Raw genomic sequence first — 13,601 nt, 5'->3', positions numbered from 1 at the left:
ATTCAAATGTATTCATTAAGTTGCCAGAGAAATGCTTATTAAAGAAACTCTCATCTTGATTCCTTTTTTGGGGGAGGAGGAAAAGAAGAAGGAAGTGAAAGATTTTTTTTATTATTATTTAACACTAATTCTTCAGAGGCATTCTTCCTATTATTCCTTCTATTTTGACTTGCTGCATTTGAAAAATATGTTGTCTTTTAAATAGATTTATTCCTTTCAACTGCATCTGACATCTTTTGTCAGAAGTTCCTTCATTTTTTCCAGTTTATTTCTTAACATGTATTTGTATAAGTGGCTTCCACTGTATTAATTGATGTGTTTGTGTCTGTTCAGAGCAAATGCATTCTCCTCACAGGGATTTTAACAGGCATTTGTTTAAGTGGGTTTTGCTTTTCTGTGTCTATTTCTGCTTGTTTTTCTGGTAGAGAAGGAGACATTGCTAACATGCAGCCGACATAATGAGTCCCATTAACTCCCAGTTCAGCTTGCTTTTTGACCACCTCTCTTTTAATGACTGTACTTTTCTTGACTGCAAAGTTTGGGGAATAGGAAAACTGTTCGCTCTGCTGGATTTTAATACATGTTTACATCCTTCTTTGCAGAACAGCACCACCTCTCAATTAATGTTACTCTTAGCCTTAAAAAAGCAATTGGTAATAAATAAATGCGAGTGTGTGTTGGAAAAGTGTGATGAGAACCAGAATTTTTACAAAGGCTGCTAGACAATTTTAGAGACCAAGCAGCATTTGTGTTCTAATATTTTAAAGCTTTTTCATTGATCTCCTGTTAAATGAGAAGCAAGAATTAACCTCAATGACAGTGCTAGTAGCTCTGCAGTCTATTTTGGCCTGTTCTTTAAGTAAAAAGAGCAACCTAGATGAGAATTTTGTGCTTCACTGGATATTGAAAGATGAGGCAATAAACTGCTAAACTTGAGTAATCACACACTCCCAGAGGAATGCCTCAAATGGGGTTGGTCAAAAACCTTGAAATTCTAGCCTTCTGCACACTGCCTGGGCTTTAACATTTGATGAGAGTCATTATAGTGGGGGACTGAATACAAGTGTCTTCTGATTACAGACCTTCCATTAAAAGTTCCCACCAGTGTGCCTTTCCATAGAGAAGCGTCAATGGGATTAAAATCTCAATTCACCCCAGTCAATTCTCCAGTAACACGATTTCATTAGAGGCAGGCAGGGAGGAAAATGGACTAGAAAGCACTGAAACAGCTGGTGTATAAATTATAAAGTGTACTTTCTACTAAGTGAACACACCTTCCGCTCAGCCACATTACTAATTAATGTGTAGGGTAGCCGATTTTATGTAAATTGTATTCTTCCTCTCTCCTGTGCTTTGGTTAACAACAGGTTCTTCTAAATCTTGGAAAAAGAAAGATTATGCAAAGCTATCATCATATGAAAATAACATATTAACATACTGCCTGTGAACTGTATCCAATCAGTTCCTTTTCACTGGCGTGTGTACAAAACAATTAAAATCAAATTTATATTGCACTTCTTTAATATATTCTGGCATTAATATAATCAACGAACAAGTGTTAAAAAGTCTTACAGGCCTATTCTGCTTTAAAATGATATGTTTGTTCTCAGGGTTAGTGGATATTTTCAGCTCCTCTAAAAGGGCACTAAAATGAAAAGTTCTCGGCGTGCGAGTGCAACTCTGGCAGCCATCAGTTCATGTGGAGCCTGTCTCATTCCAGAATTCCAGCCTCTCTCAGCCTCTTGTGCTCACTTTTTTAGCTGTTGTCTTTACTCCTGGACTTTGTCAGCTGTTCCCCATGTTACCTGCAGCATATTTAGATTTTTAATGCCATCAGCATATCCTTATTTCCCATGTTTCATGCTCTGAGGCTAGATTTTCCCTGTCTGTTTTCCTTGCTGCTTTTGGTGTACTCTCATGTGGCAGGAAGAGCTGAGATACTCAGTTGCTTCCTCTCAGTGCTAGAAGATCTCAGAAACAAAAAACACTGGTATGAGTAAAACATTTTTGTCATTCACAGGGGTGGAATATCTGCCAAGAGGTTATTTATTCTGTCCTTAACAATACCTGCATCTCCCCAAGAACAGTGCCGTGAGTCGAGCACCTCCACCCACAGGCACTCCACCTTCATTAGGCAGATTTTCTCAGGAGTTCTGAGAAAATTCTTAGGGATTCTGAGAAGATTCAAAGAGAACTTTGCTGTTCCTTAACACCTCTAGCTGCAGGTAAGCCCGTGTCTTGTCCTACGCACTGAGGATAAAGAAGAGATTACTCTCTTCTTTGAATTTGCCTTTTACTTATTTTGAGAGCCTATCCTCCCTCAGACACATATACAGAGACTAATGCTAGTGCACAGCCAAGATGATTCTGGAAACCATGATCATGAAGCTGGAAATTATTGTTTTTCCCCTCCCTTGGCAGTGCTGAACCTGCCTACAAAGACACATCCCTCTGAGGAGACCAAAAGAGAATGTATTTCCTAGGAGAAATAAATGAGTGGGATCCTCATACTGCTTCTGAGCTTTTTCTAAAGCAAAACTGCTTCTTATGGCAAGAGACACACTGAGAACATGAGCTCACTTCAGTTTGGACCAGAGGATAGTAATAAACCATGGAGGGAAGGTCAGTGTCTTTCCATTAAGTGGTCTGTGCCATCCTTATTTATGATTTCCTAACAATTAATTTAGCCAGATAGAAAACGTGATTGGCATAATTCCATTTTGAAATTGCAGATTTGGATTCTTGAAAGCATAAATGGTTGTGCATTTACATTATCAAAAATGGCTTTAGACTCGAGCCATTTCTTTTTCTCTTCAGCTCTTCACAGCAAAGCTATGAAATGAAGGTGGGTGAGGAATGCAGAGGGGAGGAAAAAAATACTAGGATTCATTGCCAAGTACTTTCTTTTTGTCCCTCATTTCCTAGCAGCTGATTTGGAATGGAACCAGGCTGAGCAGATGACTGACAGCGAACCTCACACTAAACACTTGGTCAGACTTACTGCAACATTTTCCTCCTTGATGGTGTTGATGGCTCTAATGGCATCAGCAGACTGCCCTCAGCCTTGAGGCAGAGGCCAGCATCATGCACAGCTCTCTAAAGGGACAGGATAGAGTGGAGGAGGTGCACACTGCACCCTTGGACACAGTGGTGGCAGCCCAGGAGGTGTCAGCCAGAGCTGAACGTAGCCAAGAAGGTCGCTGTGCAGAGACACAGGTCACAGCACTTATCTTCCCTGATGGCTCAGCATTCGGGGTAAATGCTGTCTCTGTCACTCCCCCTGGCTGTAAGTCACTGTCAGATCCTTCCCCACTGGCTGATGGACAGCTTGGTGACACTCTCCAAGCCTGTCAGGACTTGTGGTGCTGTTACTGCTCACTAAAGGAAAGAGGAGACAGAGCTCTGGTACCCGGGTTTGCTTTCCCACTTACAGAACCAGGAAGAGATACTCTGTCCTTCTTTCAGAAATACTTTGCTGATGAACTATTGCCAATAAGGTGAACAAATAAATCTCAGAAGCCTCTGAAAGGTGATCCCCCAAAACTGGCTTAACAATGGCTTGTCTGCCCTTTTTGGAAGGAGCAAATGTATGCAAAGGTAAGTTGTAGCTATTGTTTTCTAAGCAACTCAAAATACAGATAGAACAGAGAAAAGAAGCTTCTCTTTCTTTGGGTGATATTACCAGGAGGTTGAAAGGTGATGAGTAGGTTCCTCAGTGATTTGAGGGTTGTACATCTTCAGTCAAAGAGATTCTCACATTCCTGCAATTTTTAAACAGGCTTTTTTTTTTTTTTTTTTTCTGCTGTATTATTTGTACCAGTGTTTCCTGTATTTGTGGGAAATTATCCTATTTGTCTTCAGTGGATACTGCACAAGACTGAAAATGAGAAATACATCCATAAAGTTTGTTAGGGTTCAATATGTAATTTGTTTTTGTGATAAGGAAAATGAAAAAGATAGTTGTAGTTACATTTTAATTACATTTATTGGATATACACATTGTCTAAGACCTAGAATATCTCTAGCATGATGGAAGACAGCAAAAGAATGGGATTAGAGCAGATGAAGAAGAGATCTCAGGACTAAATAGTGATACAGAGAGGATAACCAATCTGAAATGGTTGAAATTGTTTGGCTTTAGGGGATGTTTAGTTTCTTTGCACAAATTGCACAAATTTAATTTCTGCATGCATTCCCATAATTATTTTTGTTTCGAAGTAACTGTGAAATTGAGTCTTTTGCTTCTGCTGATATCAGGTCACTTCTGAAAACAAAGTGTATCTCAAAACAGCAATATTATTATTATTCAAAGGCTGCATGCTTGGGCAATTATGCAAACATTGTCCTACTGTCAGTCAGTGAAAACCTTTCCTAAAATACCTGAAACCCTTGAATTAGTTAAACTTCTCCTCTCCTCCTTGGAATGCCACCATGCAAGGGGTCCACCTCCTGCCCAAACCCACTCCAAAAGTCCCCCCCAGGTCATTTTTTCATGCAGTTGTCCAGCTGAATGTTGTTCTCCAGTGAACACTGTGGCTCCTCTAATCACTGAGTACAAGCTTATATAAGTGCAGCTCTTCAAACTCTGTATGCTCTTTTGGCAAAAGTTAACTTGGTGACCCACATGTTGCAAAAAGTGTGAAGCCTACTGAAAGCAGCATTGCTTCCCTGAAGGGAATCAGCACAGTTTCTGTGGCCTAGCCTCAGAGACAGCAGAGGCTGACATCCCCTTTCTATCATGACTGGAAGTTCAGGATATGGAATGTAACAAGATGGAATTTTTAATTTTTTTTTCTTACTTCCCAAGTATTCTTCATGGTCTTCATGGGAATAAATAGTTTATCTTTTCAGATCTGTATATTACTGCAGAAATATCCTGCTGGGAAAAGGCTGCATAAGTTCTGGCCACCATGTAAACCCCACACTGAAGACTCTCTTGGGAAGAAGAAAAGACTCAAAATGTTGTGCTGGCTCTCTAAGTGAAGGTAAGTGCTGTCCTACATAAACAGTAATGAGAGCAAGGCTAAATGGTGCCCAAGTTTTGTTTCAGGAGCAAACCAGTGTTACGTCAGCCAAAGCCTTCATCATTTTTATGAAGGTGGAGACCTTTGCTGCCTTTGTCTGTTCTTTCTCCTTGGAAAACAGGCACATATAACACCAGGTCTATATAAAAAGGATGGCATTCATATCCTCAGTCTGTGCCTCCCCCCAGCTGCACCCCGTGTGTGTGGTACTCAAAAGGGCAAGCGTGTCCCACAGGGAGGAGGAATATCCAGCGTTCCACAAACGGCTTTGAACCAGCTGCACATCACAAAACCACCCTGCAGAGCCCCTGGGCCTGGGTACTCTTGCTGGGACAAGTTCATCCATGGCTGTATGGGGAGCTGCTTAATTGAGGCTCATTACTTGTGTTTCCTACTGACACTGTGCACCCCGCGAGGCGCCGCTCAGGCGAGCGCCGGGGGCAGGGGGTGGAACAGCTGCTGCTGCTCGTGTGGAAGAAGGAGAGGATGAGGGACAGCAGTGCCCTCACCCAGCACTGCTGCCTCTCTGCCTGGCACTGCTCATCTGACCCCCTTAGACAGGGGCACACACCAGCCTCAGCCACCACAGGGCTTTTGGCCACAGAGGATGGGGCACTCCTGGCACCTGCCCCCAGCAGGTGTTTCCTTCACCCCTTTGGGATGTCTGGCAATCTGTGTGTTTTGTCTTTTTTTAAGGAGGTTCATGCTTGGAAGAACCTCAGCTAAAACTCCTGAAGAGGAGCATTCCCCTACTTTAACAGGTAATGTGAGCCATCTATTTTTCTTATTCAGGTTGTGTAACCTGCCTCTCCAAGGTCAGACAGGCATCCCTTCAAAGCCTCTAGCTCTGATTCTGTTTCTTCAAGCACACAGGCTCAGGTGGACATAGACTGCCTGTTCATTCCTGGTCCTGTGGACGTCCTGAATCCCTGCTGAGAGCCTTGTTCTTATCTCTTTACACACATTCTTCCAGCTCTTTGCTGATGTAGTGTCCTCAGTTTTCATTATTAAAGATCCATTATGGGCCTTGGCTCCTACAGGTAAATATGCAGTATCTTCCACTTTATGTCAACTTTTCCAGAGTACCACAAAAAGCTGTTAGAGGAATTAATCACCTTTTGATTTCCATGGGACAGTGGAAAACCTGTGAGAGAGAACTTAGGCAATGATATCTGTTATTATCACCCTTCTGAAACTCACCACTGCTGAGTGAAAATGAGCTTTGTGAAGGTAATCAATCACTGGCCACCACATGGGTTCCCTCAGTATAACATTAAGGGTAAAACTCATCACTTTGAACAGCATCAACGCAGCCTTGTGTAACACCAATTCTCACTCACCCACTTCTGTAGAGGAGATGAAAGAGGGATCTGTTTACTCAAGACACTCTGGCTTTGCATTTCACCACTGCCACTGCAAGTAATGACTTGCTGGACAGCCATAGGACTGGCCAGGCAAGGGCTTTCTGTGCTGCAAGGTGGCAGGGAGCCATGGTAGCTCTGCACATGGACTGAGAGGTCAAGTAGATTATAACTACCAGCATCAAAGCTGTAAAAATGACAAAAATAAATACCACAGTATTACAGAGAGTTCCTTCCTTTGCAGCTGCCTTTAATCAGGTAAGATGCAGTCAATTCACAGAATAAGAAATTATTTCAGAACATATTGCATTATACCAAAATGTTGTTTCACTCCCCCACAAAAACCCCATAAGTGCCCACAGAGGATACTTTAGGTGAGGGATAAACTCAGAGAGATGGTGGGGTCCATTGTGTTAGACTCTGCACATTAAACATTTGGCAGCCCAGAGATGAAAGGTGTGAAAGGAGCATGTTTGTGGGCAGAGGAGGTTTCTTGTGTGGCAGCACCTGAGAGCAGAGCTAAGCTAGTTCAAGGCATTTCATTTTTGTCTTCTCTGCCTATGTGTATGTAAAGATGCCCAGGTGATTTCCATGGCACAGGCTTTGCAGGCATGCAGTTGCTGCATCCTGTCACTGGAGACTAAGAAGCAGTGGCAGGTCATCAGAGAGAGAATTAGCTCATGTATTTTGACAGGTGAAGCTAAATAAAATGAAATAATTTGACAGGAAGTGAAGCAAAAATGCAACAAAGGAATAGACTTGCATGAATATCAGGTTATGTGGGGGGAAGAGGATGAGAAATGTATATACAAATAAATAAATACAGATGTTTTCATAAATCTGTTTCAACCTCAGCAGTTTGACTAGCTCAGAGTTCCCTGTCTCTTGGCCTGTTTGGGTAAGGCAGTGCTGCACTCACAGTGCTTTCACTTCCTCACACACAGTAAGGGGACTGCAAGATCTCTTGCCAAAATCTCTTTCAAAACTGAGTGTGAAGTGACAAAGTGAGAAAGTCCACTTGAGTTTGGAGAGAGGTCTAAAATAGGAGCTCTAGGTATTGCAGGCTGCTCTATTAGTCTCATTTCAGGCCCATGGGCTGCACAGGTTTGTGGCCAAATAACTGCTGATTGTGACTGCTATTCCCAAAGGGAAGAAAGAGGAATGCTATATGGGGCACAAAAGCAACAATGGATTTCTGAAAATATAGTCTTTTCCAGCGTGAGTACAGGCAGCTTTCTGCTCTTAGGAAACAACTTTGCCACTAGTATTATCAAGTGGCTAGGACTGGCTTCATAGTGTGTTGCTGGTAAAAATCATAGACAAGAAGGGGGAGAAAATTTATCCAAAATTACAGCAAAGAAATGCATTAGAAGAGGAAAAAAGTGTATAAACTACACAGGTAACATGGAAGCAACAGTGGAAAAAGGCAATGTGACAACACAGCAGTCACAGGTCACAGCAGTGAGGGCCAGCCTGGTTCTGGGCACCACTGCAGTGATCCTCAGAAACAGCACAGGGATGTGTGGCACTACCCAGCCTGATCAGGTTGTACCAGCCTGCAGCCAAACATCCTGCCTTTTAGTGGAACATGTCCCTTGGCTGCACACAGGCCATCTGTGAGGGAACAGGATGCCCCTCCTGTGCCTGGCACTGCTGGCACAGAGTCAGCCCCAGGGTGGCAGGGCTATGGCACCAGAGGCCACTGTGAGCTCTGGCTGGGACACCTTGATAGCCAGGGCACTGGGAGGTGGCCTGGAGCAGCACAGTGTCCTGTGTCAGGGGCACTGGGATGGGCAGGGGATGGGCTCTCCAGCATGAGAGCAAGAAGGAAGGGCATGTGTCACTGAGGCAGCTAGGAGATCATGGGAAAATGAAAAGACAGTTTAATGTTCCATGTGTTTATACAAGTAAAATTGTGGTTTGGAGACCCAGAGACTTATAATATCAATACATTTGTTTCAAGAGACTGTTCCTTTTAATCTGTTTTATTCTGAAAATATTGTGTGTTTAAGCACTTGGTTGTTATTCCTGCTCTTTAGACTTTGTTATGGATGCATAGGAGAACTCTGTGAGGTATCTGCTTTACGTGGATGAATTGTTATCTGATGCTAACATGAAATGTAGGCAGAGTTCTGCAGGAGTCATCCTTTGCTCTAAGTGTGCAGTCTTATTAATCACTTTAAAATGTTTCATGGCTCTCAGAGTTGCCAAGATCTCTTTAAAATCTGAACCAAGTGTGAAGCGACAAGGTAAGAAGGTGCACTTGATTTTAGAGAGTCTAAAATAAGAGCTCTAAGAATGCCAAGCTGCTCTATCACTCATTTCAGGCCCATGGACTCCACAGGTTGTGGCCAAGAAACTGCCAAAATCCAACAGTTGGCTAAATTTATACCTGTGTGTGCTCTCAAATTTCAGCTATTGCTGGCCAGATTGTGTAGGAATGCAGAGATGGGAAAGGGGGTCATTTCTGTCAGCCAGGGTAAACTAACAGCAGACATGATTTTAAAAATAACATCACCATGGAATGTGCCTGACACAAACCTCAGTCTCACCCTGATGCAGAAACCCTGTGTAGTTTCAGGGAAATAACCAACTGCCCTGAAACCTGTTCAACATGAAAGGACTCTGCTGTTCTTCCCTGCACAAGTAGACATTTAAAAAAAAAAAGGACAATTACAAGATAAACTATTACAAAAATCACAATTTCCAGGATCTGTTGTCACAGCTTGATTCAGCTGTGAGGGAAGTTCCCTTGGTATTATTTCTGTGTTCGAATGTTTGGGACATTTATCAGAGATATTGATGTGGAATGTGTATGAGTCAGGTAGAAGATCCTACTTAGCCTCAGATTCTAGGCCAGTGATTTTTGCAAACTTATTGAAATCCGGCCAGGCCTTGGTCCTGACAAAGATCTACCCAGCTATTATCTCTATACATGGGTTGGTAACCTAGAAAAGTGAACAGCATAGGAACATCAGATTTAACCTGACTTCTGCTCTGTCATTTAAGGATCATTTTGCACTGTGTCCACGCATTTGAGCAGAAAATGAATGGTTAACTTTGCAGCCACTCTTGTAAATAGGCCTTTTTTTTTCCCTCGTTTTGCACAATCATATATCTTGCAGAGAAATGAAAAGCAAGAAAATAAAGATGCATTAGGTCCACATTTTCAGGTATTCTAGGAGGGCTTCTGCTTTGTGGGAGCCACAGAAACACACAGACTTTTTTTCATCACCAGCAGAGCTATTCAGCCGGAAGCAAGGCTGATTTCAAACCAGTTTTTGCCTAAGACTGCTGGTACCTCCAACTGAGATCTGCTGGAGGGTGCTGGCTTAATTATAAAGTATCTCCCCTACAGCTGCAGAACACTAATCCTGATTCACCAGAATCCAGTGCCTTTGTTTGATTATAGAAACTAACTTTTGACTCTTTGGGAGTCAGTCTAGCCTGACCTAAGCCGTACAGTGGATATAGAGCGGCCATGGGATGCACTGCACGCTCCATGTTCTACAAGCCTGTCAGCCAGAGCAGCAGTGACTTCAGTGTAGCTCTGTGTTGCTATTTCATCAGGATATGAGGGTCTTATCATGTAAATTTTGTCAATTAGGAAGTGATTTTTCCTCCGAGGGAAGAACTCATGCGGCAACAATCTCTTGGGACGCTCCTCCCAGCATCGTGTCATCAACACAGCTGCACTTCTGTTTTTTAGCTGCCCTGATCACTTCCTTTTCTGGAAGGCAGCTTCTCCCAAACCAGCGGCTCCTGGGAAGGTTGGACTGGGCACCTGGAGAAGGGTGGAAGGCAGGTTGTGTTCTGTGTTAGCCAGGATCCAGCTGTTCCTTTCTCAGTGGTTAAATAGTGCCCATCTCTCACTCAGTCACAGCTCTTACCTGCAGGCACTTCAGTTTTGTATGAATTGTAAGGTCTGCGGCCCTGAAAGTCTGTTTCAACATTTGGGAAAGACTTAAGACTAAATTAGGCAGCACAGTGAAAGGATTTAGTTTTTCCAGAAGTTCCTGTGACTTCTGTAACATTTCTACCTTGACTTCTTAGACAAAAATAGCTTTTTTTAAGTTGAGGAATTTCTTGAGGGCTGAATGTGGCTGAAATGAGGAAAAAAAGAACATTCTTTTTTTTCCAGAAGTTTTTCAGGATTCTTTCCTTGGTCTGTACAGTAAGTGTTTAAAAAATCATTGAAATATATATTTTGTTTAATGTGCTATAGATTTGTCACAAGCCTAATTAAAATCTGAAGCCACTGCTTTTATATTATTTATAGAACTTCTTAGAACACAGTATCCTAAATGAAACCAATTTGATCTTAAAGCTCTACAGGTCAAGCCCAGGGCAAAGGGGCCCTGATTTATCTGGAAATTTTGAATGAAAACAGAGGGATAGGTATTTATTATTTTAAAAAACAATTCCAGCTCTCCCACAATCTTAGACACTGAGGCCATTATAAAGGAGAATGAAATTCAGTACACAAGTAACAGATACTGTTTTGCAAAACTACTCTGGTATTATATTAAAAGCTTAAAATCCACCAAAATTGCTGTCTCCCCCCAATTCACATTGTAATTTTCAAACTTATGAAAGCTATGAGGAACTTCAAGCCAAGGTAAGAGAACCCTCTTTTGGAAACCCAAGGCCTGGCTTTGTTTTGTGGTAAAACCCTTTCACAGTACCCTGTAATATAAAGTGTTTTTAAGTTTGTCTAGTACAACCACGAGGTTGATAGCTTCTCTCCACTCATCTGCATTTAGGGATGACTGTGGTTTTAATGAAACTGAATATTCCAAATACTAATGGATCTTAAATTGCTTATTCTTACCAAGAGGTACTCCAAATAGCACATTTGCCTCAAGTATGTGATATAAAGTGATGAGTTAATTCATGTACTTGTGTCAATTGCTTCAAGATACTGAGAATTAGCTGCATTAGTGATATGCTGCTTTTTTTTTCTCCTTGTGCTTTACATATGAACAGGAAAGTGCAATAGGAATGGAGATCAATTTAAGCTGTACTGTGCAAAGAGGGGAGAAATCTGGTGATGGTCCTACAAATGTCATTTACAAGGTCAGTGAATTCTTGCTTTTTGCATTTTCTTGCTATTCCTTGTATTTAGGCTTGACATAGTTAAGATTTTTGGAGTAGTCTGTCAGGGAAATTTCTGATTGCAGTGAACTAACCAAGAAGAATTTGTCTTCAGGAGAACCACATCAAATTGAAAATCCCTCCTAGTGACCAAAGCACAGCTCAAATTGCTCCAAGGATGTCTTCTCCATCTGGACTCCCAAACCCACCAGCATCTTGGAAAAACAAGAAAAATGTGCACATCCCAGATATATCAAACTTGCCTGGAGATGGAGGGCCAGAGCACAGTGCGATTCCCCAGCCTCAGGGTTCCTCTGAAGTAGAACAGAGCAACAGGTGGTGGCTGTTAATGTGCTGAATGTGGCTTCCCTCTGTGTCCGGCCATGGAAAACAAAGCCAGCCAGCGGATCCATGCCAAACACTTTGCAAGCATGGAGCTTACACAATTGGGCTCCACCCACATGCCTCACATGGGAATTTTCTCCCTCACCAGCTGGGTTAAGATCACAAGATGGAAAAAAGGAGAAAGGGGGGAGAAAAAAAAAAAAAGAGCTGGTGTTGTTTTCTTTCCATTGTGACTCCTGAGCTGAAAGTTCCTTTACAACAGAATAATAGAATAAAGATGAGACTGAACACTGCTGATGGCTCAAAATCGGGCACCAAAGTTTATTTTTTCTTAAGCAACCTGAGTCTGAACAGTCTTGTCAGACAATGTCAACAGAGGTGGAAAAAAAAATGATGAAAATCATTGAATCTAGTTTGGCTCAAAAATGAATAAATGCACCAGACAGGGTAAGTATATGGCCATTAAAAATGGCATAACCCTGACTGAAAACTGAACACCCTCATACGTATTTTGTACTCTCAAAGGCTTATCTTGCCAGCTGTATTTTTGAATGAGCTAAGTGTCTACTCGGATGAAATGAATGCGAGTAGGCACACATAAGCTTTCTCATCAGTGTCCATACTCATAGCTGGGGATGTATTGAAGTCTCTCAACTCAGCTTGTTACAGCTATCATGATGCAGAGCCTGAAAATGCCTCTTCTCCAAGTGCAGACAAACGTGAACTGACAAGCACTGTATTTTGCCCTTAAGGCTCCTGTCCATGGTGATGCATCGTCAGTTCTTCTCTGTGAAAACCTCTGCCCCCCCATGCCACGTGTGCTCGTCTCTTCCCTTAGTGCTCGCCTAATTTGGAAGCAGGTACAGTTCGTGGGAAACACTGACTACGCTCCAGCTCCAATGTCTTAATGCTCAGGAGGAGGATGTGTGAGTTCAGCATCAGGCAGGTGAGGTTTGAGAGCCCCAGGCTGAGAAGAAAAGGGATAGAGACCCACAGCACGCTGGTGCTGCTGTGTGTGCCTCACCCGGGAACCCATGGAGCCTCCACGCCTGTCACCCATGGAAATCAATTTCCTGTTGAATGGTGCCTGTAGTCAAGAACTGGATGCTCAAAGTCCCATTGTAGCCTGACACAATGAAAATAAAACCCGGGGACAATACAGATGCTGATGTCTTTACTTGCTTTGATAACAATGACACCAGTAAACAATGATGTTTAAGTGCACTTGCATGGTTCTTAAATTAAAAACAAGATAGCCAAGGGCAGTGAGAAGTCACTAGCATTCCTGAGACTGGCACAGAGAAGGGCCTCTCATTTACTTCAAGCTGGAAACAAATCCTGCAGTGTGGGGATGACCATGGTACTTTTGTAAGGGGGTGACAGCTTCCAGGCTCCCAATTCTTTGTGATTCCCATCCCACAAAACTCCATTTACATAGTCACAAGAGCAGGGGGCTTGGGGCTGGGACATTGCAACGTGTTTGATATGGGCACTGAGACCTGCTCTCTGTGGGTGCTTCAGAAGAGAAAGAAAATGGAGTGCTAAAAAAACCTCTTCCTGCTTTCCTCCTTTCATTTTACAGAAAAAGAAAAGGCTAAAGGCTCTGCTGGAGTGACTCCATTGACTCCCATGGCTTTCGTGGGCTTCAATTTGCAAAACAGACAGGAGAAGAGAAAACCCTTCCTCCACCTCTCTCCTCTGCAATTCTTGAAAGTGACATCTGTGCAGTGCTGCAGGAAAGATTACACATCTTAGTCTTATTTTTTTTTACCCTGCC

The 13,601-nt window shown here is 42.5% G+C and overlaps 1 long non-coding RNA gene across 2 annotated transcripts in view; it reads left to right on the top strand.

Moving 5' to 3' along the window:
* Window positions 1-13,601, top strand: part of LOC116997270 — a 147,545-nt gene that overhangs the window by 131,691 nt on the left and 2,253 nt on the right. For both annotated transcript variants that reach the window (XR_004418143.1, XR_004418144.1), the window contains exons 5-12: window positions 2,021-2,225; window positions 2,422-2,622; window positions 2,926-3,597; window positions 4,852-4,985; window positions 5,721-5,785; window positions 11,372-11,461; window positions 12,577-12,684; window positions 13,407-13,601. The exon at window positions 13,407-13,601 is cut by the window's right edge and continues 1,153 nt beyond it. This is a non-coding gene — a long non-coding RNA (uncharacterized LOC116997270). The remainder of the gene's footprint in view (window positions 1-2,020; window positions 2,226-2,421; window positions 2,623-2,925; window positions 3,598-4,851; window positions 4,986-5,720; window positions 5,786-11,371; window positions 11,462-12,576; window positions 12,685-13,406) is intronic.

This window comes from Catharus ustulatus, chromosome 6, assembly GCF_009819885.2.
Source record: "Catharus ustulatus isolate bCatUst1 chromosome 6, bCatUst1.pri.v2, whole genome shotgun sequence".
Classification (NCBI taxonomy): Eukaryota; Metazoa; Chordata; class Aves; order Passeriformes; family Turdidae; genus Catharus; species Catharus ustulatus.
Note: the sequence above shows the minus strand (reverse complement) of the source record. Positions and strands in the feature narration are given on the sequence as shown.